Source organism: Eucyclogobius newberryi, unplaced genomic scaffold, assembly GCF_026437365.1.
Source record: "Eucyclogobius newberryi isolate DKJ021-1_F unplaced genomic scaffold, fEucNew1.0.hap1 SCAF_1, whole genome shotgun sequence".
NCBI classification, from domain to species: Eukaryota; Metazoa; Chordata; class Actinopteri; order Gobiiformes; family Gobiidae; genus Eucyclogobius; species Eucyclogobius newberryi.
The window spans coordinates 3,554,776-3,563,034 of record NW_027315723.1 but is presented as its reverse complement, the minus strand read 5'-3'; the positions used below and the strand labels follow the sequence as shown (position 1 = coordinate 3,563,034).

General features: G+C 41.0%; 1 long non-coding RNA gene across 1 annotated transcript; it reads right to left on the bottom strand.

Moving 5' to 3' along the window:
- Nucleotides 1-1,546: 1,546 nt before the first annotated feature.
- On the bottom strand, nucleotides 1,547-3,972 carry LOC140364378 (uncharacterized). Its single transcript, XR_011927687.1, has 4 exons — nucleotides 3,699-3,972; nucleotides 2,902-3,054; nucleotides 2,555-2,711; nucleotides 1,547-2,252 (listed from the first exon to the last, which is right to left on the bottom strand). It is a non-coding gene; the product is annotated as an uncharacterized lncRNA (long non-coding RNA).
- Between the last annotated feature and the right edge of the window lie 4,287 nt (nucleotides 3,973-8,259).

The window sequence follows — 8,259 nt, the reverse complement described above, 5'->3', positions numbered from 1 at the left end:
AAATGAATGTGTTATTTATTATGTGTTTGAACTTCCTGTAGGTGGTCTCAGTGGCGACTGTTAGCGATGCGCGGGTTGTCTTTTCACCCGCCGGTCGGGTTACAAAAGGCCGTATCGCACGTGCGCATCTGCGTCCAAATTCAGGTCCTCGTGAGACTCATTTCTCTGTGAATACGAGTCGGACTGTAAGAAACACGCTCTTCTGTCCAAGATCGCTCTGATTTACCTTTGTCCGCCTTCCTCCACGTCTGGCTCTGCCCCTGTGCGAGGAAATACGACGTAAACTCCCAGTTCCTTTTTAAATAATTATAAGCTGATTACTTTGCTACATATTGTCACTAGTTTAGAGCTTTCAGGTGCTTTCTCAGACTTACTCAAAAACGCAGACCAAATTACGCCGCATTTCAATAAAAGGTCGCAAGGCAGGTCCGGAAGGGTCAGCAAATGCCAAAATCGCAGGATACAGAGTAGCAACTGTATCCATGGTCATTTTAATAAAGTAAATATATTCTAACTTTTGAATTTAAGTTCATTTAATCCAAGTTCACTCCTGTAGATGTGATTAAAGCGGTTCTCTGCTCCACAGTGAGACTCATGGTGTGAGTGACGGTCAGACTGCCCCTGACCACAGGCGATTCTGACCGCTTTGCCCTGTACGAGACGCGATATCGTCCTGCACGTTGATTTGATTACACTGATGTCAACATAAAAGGGAGTTTCCTTACGGCGCCGTCGGCCGCGTTGCGTCATCGCTTGACTTGAAAACCTGGGACCAATTATTACGAGGACAATCAATACAGCAGTGACGTCAGAGCTTTATTTCAGACTCAGAGAGAACTATTGGGAACTATTAACGATTAAAACAATTAGAATAACGCTGACGACAACAACAAACAATATGATCACATTTCACATGCTCAAATTGTAATGAATTGACTGAAAGAAACGGCGGAAGAAACGTCAGGGAATGGATTTGTCCCACATTCTAGGCCATAGGCTGTAACTCAGAATGTGGCTAGAAAATGAATTTCGCTCCACCACATCAAGACTACTTTTCAAAAGTGGTTTTCCAATCTCAAAGATGTACTTGAGCTGGGGAAAAAGTTCTCCGCATGATTTCTGCCAGTATTTGAGAAAATAGGTGTCGAAGTTGCCAGTTTACCCAAATATGTGACAAATTGGGGTGTACACCCATCTTCATACCTTCTTATTTTTTTCATTCTTTGATTGATTACTTCAGAAATTCAGATTCTCAGAGACATTACTACTTTCTTGGAGGATGTAAAGTGGTGAGACTCTGGGTGCTTCAGTTTATGTGCAAACGTAAGAAAAAAAAAACAATTTTAACAATTTTGCATGTTATCGTTACGCACTTGAAAACTCTTACTCCACATTTAGTATTCAACTGATGCTTCAACAATTACAAATTCTCTATTCTTGATTCATACTACACTATAAAAACATAATCTAAAAGTAGTATTTTAACCCTTTCAACACCAGTTGCCCATTTGAAGAAAGAAAACATAGGCTATTGGTAAAGGTTTTATTCTATAGAACGGATATAATTTTATGTAATGTATTTTCAATATGAACAAATAATTACAATCATAAAAGCAGTATTTACAGCGTGATAAACAGGTTAATTAACATGTGTATCTTTCGAGCTAGTATAAGGCAAACTTTCTGCAGAATAGGATATACATACAAACAGAGGAATGATATAAGTATGATTGATGTCAAAATGTGTAAGTACAACACTGGTTTGATTTTTACCTTTTGAGGACAAATATATATCTTGGCAAATTGACAGTAAACAAAGATCAACCTCCTCGGATACATTTACCATGTTAGACAATGTCAATTTATCACTAGCACCTACACACCAAGCTAGTAAGTTATAAAGTTCAATTGGCACAATCTTTCTGGCAGAGGAAACATTTAGATCCTCTGATGTAGGAGGCAGATTTACATCCATCCTAGGGGCACTCTTGACCGCTTGTTTCAGTAATACACCTGCACTGTAAACTGTCCTTGAGAGCTCTCGCAGTGCTGCATCTTTACCACTTTCTGGCACCATTTCTCCATCACTACATGACATCTCAGAAACTGACATATCAGTTTCAGTTGAAAAATCCTGGTGGAGAAGTCCTGTCGTCTCCGTGGAAACCATTTCACTCAGGTTTCTTCTTGGTGGTTTGTGAATATTCAGCTGTGGTAAGTCTCGCTGTAATCTCTTCTTCAGAAGATCGGATCTGTAAAAATTAGAGTATTGATAGATTACTATTTTATTTGTGTTTTAGTTTTAGAATTATTATTTTATTTGTGTTTTAGTATCCTATGTTTGTTGTTTATTTTGTGTTGTGTTTTAACAGGGTAACCACTTTTTTCACTGGGTTTTCCCTGTATAAATAAATAAATGAATGAAAATATGTAGACTCCTGTAGCTAACTGGATTGGTTTGATCTTGAATGAAATTTCATGAATAAACATAGCTGTGATGTTTATCTGATCGTCTCTTGTTTTCTTTCATAAACAATAAGAATAATTTAATTACCGGTAACTTCCATGACCAGGGTGTTTTTTGATGAATTTCTGGAACAGGGACAAGAGCATCTTCTGAGGATTTCCTGATTTTCAATCAGTCGTGTCCGGATGACACAGTGTCACAGAATGCTGTATATGCATCGCCGTACTCCCAGACTTTAGGTCACCTGTATAAAGCAAGGAAATGCAGTGATTGGTCAGTGATTGAAATATACTAGCTCACTACAAACAGAAATTTGCTTTGATTCAAACGTCTTTAAAATTATCGTGTAGTCATTACAATAATTTTCAATTAAATTATGAATTTATCTAAATATATGGAAATATATATATTTTATTTGATTACCAAAATGTTACCTTTCATCACTTGTCTTCTTTGTCAGAAAGCTTGTGTATTCTTTGTAACACCTCTTGTGATAGAGGTGCCTTCAATGGCAACACAATCTTTACCTCTGGTACACATCAGGATGGATTCATCTGCTCTTGATTCAGCTGCTTTGACCAAACTTCCTAGTAAAGGAGAAGTAAAAGAATTTCAATCAAGGGTGAGCACAATCAGTAAACAATCGCAAAAGTTGTATTGCCCTTTTATTCAACTCACATCATCATACAGTCTTACGTACATTACATCTACACCTACATGTAATAAACTAGGCACATATTCCTATAGTGATCTGTTCTTTTCTTCTGTATCTACCTCTGGATCTTCCTGCGTTGCATCAATGAAATTTCCCCATGTGGGACAATAAAGGATTATTTTATGTGCAATTGCTGTTGGAATTCATGTGCAATTACTGTGAAATTCATGTGCAATCTATGTGCTGTCGTGACACATATTCATGTGCAATTACTGTCGTGATCACATGCAATGGTATTTATGTATTTATTTATTCATTTGTCTATGGGAGTTTTTATTTATTTATAGGAGATCTTCTACTGAAAGTGTTTTCAGACTTCCTATAAGTGATCTGTTCTTCTGTATCTACCTCTGTATCTTCCTGCGTTGCACCAATGAAATTTCCCCACGTGGGACAATAGAGGAATATCTTATCTTATCTATGTATATTTTCGCCAACTTATTTCACTGTGATTAGTCCTATTTACCACGAGCAAGAGAAAACACACATGCAAGAATCAGTATATAATCTACTCACCAGCAGTTCAAGTTTCAGCTTGGACCAATTTATCTTTCTTTGTCTTGAGAGCCTCTTTGATACAGCGATCAACCTTCTGCAAATGATGCAAACTGCAGGAAGTACATCGCTTGACTTTTTAGATGATTTTGTCTTTACATCTGTGGTAGATCTCAGTCGTTTGGGAGAAGGTGGCAGAGTTGATGTGGTAGATTCACCTTCTTTTCAGCACTAGTAATTCGTTTCTTGTCAATGAAACGTCTATAGCATGTAGGGTGAAACGTCTATAGCATGTAGGGTGAAACGTCTATAGCATGTAGGGTGAAACGTCTATAGCATGTAGGGTGAAACGTCTATAGCATGTAGGGTGAAACGTCTATAGCATGTAGGGTGAAACGTCTATAGCATGTAGGGTGAAAGTCTATAGCATGTAGGGTGAAACGTCTATAGCATGTAGGGTGAAACGTCTATAGCATGTAGGGTGAAACGTCTATAGCATGTAGGGTGAAACGTCTATAGCATGTAGGGTGAAAGCCTGGCTTGTTACTTTCCAGAAATGAGAAAGATTTCCGTCCGAAGAAGCCACAGAAGACGTAGGATAGTTTTGTTTGGCGAAGTCATCGTTGTGACACAAACAGCTGCCGCTAACGCGCGGTCTATTCCGTCAATTTCTATTCACTTCCGAGCACAAGTCACCAGCTTCCTCCAGCGGACAACAGCTTCCTCCAGCGGACAACAGCTTCCTCCAGAGGACATCAGCTTCCTCCAGCGGACAACAGCTTCCTCCAGAGGACATCAGCTTCCTCCAGAGGACATCAGCTTCCTCCAGCGGACAACAGCTTCCTCCAGAGGACATCAGCTTCCTCCAGCGGACAACAGCTTCCTCCAGCGGACAACAGCTTCCTCCAGCGGACAACAGTCTGTGGCTGTGTTTGTTCTTTTTCTACCGATGAAATGTGTGTGATGCACGTGTAATCCATATTTTCATAGTGTTTTCTATCGGCTCGAGTGACAACATGCCGCTCCGCGGGAGCAGCCATGTTTGATGTTGTTGTAGTAATCTCTCCCCTGATTGGCTGATTCAGAGGCGGAATGATTCAGGCGTAGGGATATTGCGCTATCAGGCTGAGAATATAGTTCCGCATTTAAGTTATCACCGTAAAAAAACTGGCGCGATACGAGTGGAGAACTTTTGGTCATGAGCTAATGGTACAATGATAATTTTATATTTGAAGTAATTTTTTAGTCTTGTGACAGGTGTAGCGAACTTGAACGATACAGGCTACAGCCTATGGCCTATTCACGTTCACAGACGCTGGAGGCAAGGCGGGTCAAGTGTCTTGCCCAAGGACACAACAACAGTGTGCACTACCGCCCCCTGTGGCACCTCATGTTCCAGCGGTCTCCCAGCCAAGTGCTAACCACATTCTGAGATCTGACGAGATCGAGCCCCGGTAGGACTGGGGGACACGGGAGGACTACAAATGTCGATTTTTGATTCAATTTTGTTTGTTTTTTCCTTCATGAACATAAACTGTACAGACTTTTAATCCGTGCCATTTCAAACATGTAATATTCAAACTTCTTCCTCCAAACTCTTTTACTGACAGAGGCTCGACTGGACAAAAGCACGTGACATCTGCCAGTAGAGGGCGCACTGAGGCTGAAACAGAGGAAACATGTGACTTCTACACACAGGATTCACTTTGAGATATACAGTCTGAAAGAGTTAAAGATGCACTGTGTAACCTTCAGGCGGAGCGTCGACATGTGTCCAGCAGGTGGCGCCATCAGGTTAATTTAAGTCGTTCATTTAGAAGCAAATCTATTCATGTCAGCATTAGTGTGGCGCAGTGGCTCTTGCACGCTCTCCTCACAGCAAGAAGGTTCCAGATTTGACTCCAGGGCCGGATCTTTCTACACGGAGCCTGGGGGGGTTTCCTCTGGACCCCAGCCCCCCCCCCCAACAGTTCAAAACATGCACAAAGACCTGGAGCTGGTCCTGACCGGAGGACCCAGCAGCTCTGAAGGACGGCTCAAATACAGAGGACACATTTCCCCACAGCCTGAACCTTTCAGCTCAGAACCCCCGAAATAACTGTGCAGCTGACTTAAGACCCCCACAGTAAAGTGAAAGACATCTGTAATCATTTCAAGTACCGTATTTTCCGGACTATAAGTTACACCTTTTTTCATAGTTTTGGACGGGGAGCGACTGATACTTATATTTATTCTTATATACTTATATTCCAGAGCGACTTATATGTGATATTATTTGTTATTTTCACTGTTGCAACCACATTTCATACTCCAGTGCAACTTATATATGTTTTTGATTCTCGATTATGCATTTTTTGGCTGGTGCGACTTATACTCCAGTGCGACTTATAGTCCAGAAAATACGGTAAACCTTTTAAAAATAGGTTTATTTAAATGTTGTTGTATTTTATTGTGTTACCTTCAGTAAACGCATGGTTTCAATAAGAAAATGGATGTAATACTAAATATCATCTTGAAATCATCTCGCGACCCCCGACACCAAAAGAGTTCAACGGTCAGTAACAGAATCTAAAACGTGAGTTAAGTCGCCATCTCAGTTGGTCGTGCGACTCCTGCAGCGCTGCTTTACTCATTCTGCTGTTCAGTCGGACACGCCGCTCAGGCCGAGGCCGCGTATCGCCTTTCCCGCCCGCGGCCGCCTGCTCCCGTTGCCGCGGCGAGTGGCGGGCGCTTCGGCGGGTGCGGGGGCAGGTCGGTCTATCCTGTGGCGGCGATCGGGTTTTCAGCCAAAGCAGCCTGAATAATTGAAGGCGTAGTGGTCGAGCCGGGTCGGGTTTCTGCGTCCGAGGGAGGCGTGTGCGGCGCGTACGGCCCGGGCTTTGTGCGAGTCTTTAATCCTCTCTCCAACAGGAAAATACATGAGCACCGAGTTCAGAATGAGACACTCCAGGTAACGACAGGGTAAGAAGGTAAACACAAACAGTTTGGTGCCACTATATTAGAACTACACTTTCATTTGCCTTAACAAAGCATGAACAAAGACTTAAATCATATGAACACAGTTTATTAAGCATGATTCAGGCTTAAAGTGCGTGTGACAGGTTTTCACCATTCTCTAATTTTGACTTTATTTGGTGTATTTATACCTGTTGTACATATATATTATAGTTTTACACCAATCGAGCAGGTATTTGTGGAGAAAACGTTGAAAGAACTGTAGAAAAAGACAGGAAGTGACATCACACCAGGGATACTTATACAAGAAGTGACATCACACCAGGGACACTTATACAGGAAGTGACATCACACCAGGGACACTTATACAGGAAGTGACATCACACCAGGGACACTCATACAGGAAGTGACATCACACCAGGGACACTTATACAGGAAGTGACATCACACCAGGGACACTCATTTCAGTCAAAGTTTATGCAGAATTTAAACAAAGAAACAACTTTTTTGACTCTAATCATTAATTTAACACAATAAAGTTGCTCTCGTATATTATATAAGATAAGATAAGATAAGATATTCCTTTATTGTCCCAAGTGTGACATTAACTGAGTTTTAGCCCAGTGTTTGCTGGGTAATTTCCTAGTGTGATGTCATCAATTACAAACAGGAAGAGAAAAAATGAACCTAGAAAATTTGCTATTGTGTGGTAACATTTTAATAACTTTTATCAAAATTCAAAATATATTTATCTTAACTGCATTTTACTTCAAAGGGTCGTCTGACCTGTAGGGGGTGCTTTAAGTATTTGTTCATTCTTTAAGGCAGGAATAAGTGTAGTTATTATAAAGCGTTAAAGAAAAGAAATATTTAGACTTATCTAACAATAAAAACATTTAATCCAAAAGTGCTTCATAACAGTTGTATCTTCATGATGTCTGAGCTGAAATGGAGCAAAGGATCATGGTCTATGTAGTTAGCTCCGTTTTATCTAGCGTTAGTGAAGAAGCTCGCGATGTTATTGTGAGGGTTATTGTAACAGTCCTAGTTGGTATTTTTTCCAATAAAATGTTGCATAGTATGACTTTTAACAATATCCTTCCCCTTTAGCACGACCTTTAAATTCATTTGTTTTTGTAATTTTGCTGGTTTTGGTTGTCGTTATCGCAGCGCGTCGCCCGTCGCTCTGAAAACGGCTTGATCTCGCGGCCGGCGCGTTGTTCCTCCAGGGTTCAGTTTCACACCATTGTTTCCCCCTCACATCTTATGTTTGTGTTAACGATATCGTGGAAATGCATCGTTCACTTCGCATACGGAACTCCACTTGAGACTATGATTTAGTGACGCTTCCTCTCTGCTCCGGACACTTTAGATTCACAAAAGAACAAGACCAAGAGGAGGCTTTTGTTTTGGACGCGGAGCCGTTGGTACTTAAAGACTTGATGTATTGAGAGTTAGCGGTGCGGCTGAAAACATGAATAACACAGGGGAAACCGGCTAACGCTGTTGACATGCGGCCTACCGTGGCGTCGGTATTTGGATTTTGCCCTATTAAATATATTGCATTTCCACGGCTAATCACAGCCTGCTACATTTGCCTCTCAACCAATAAACTTGATACATTTTA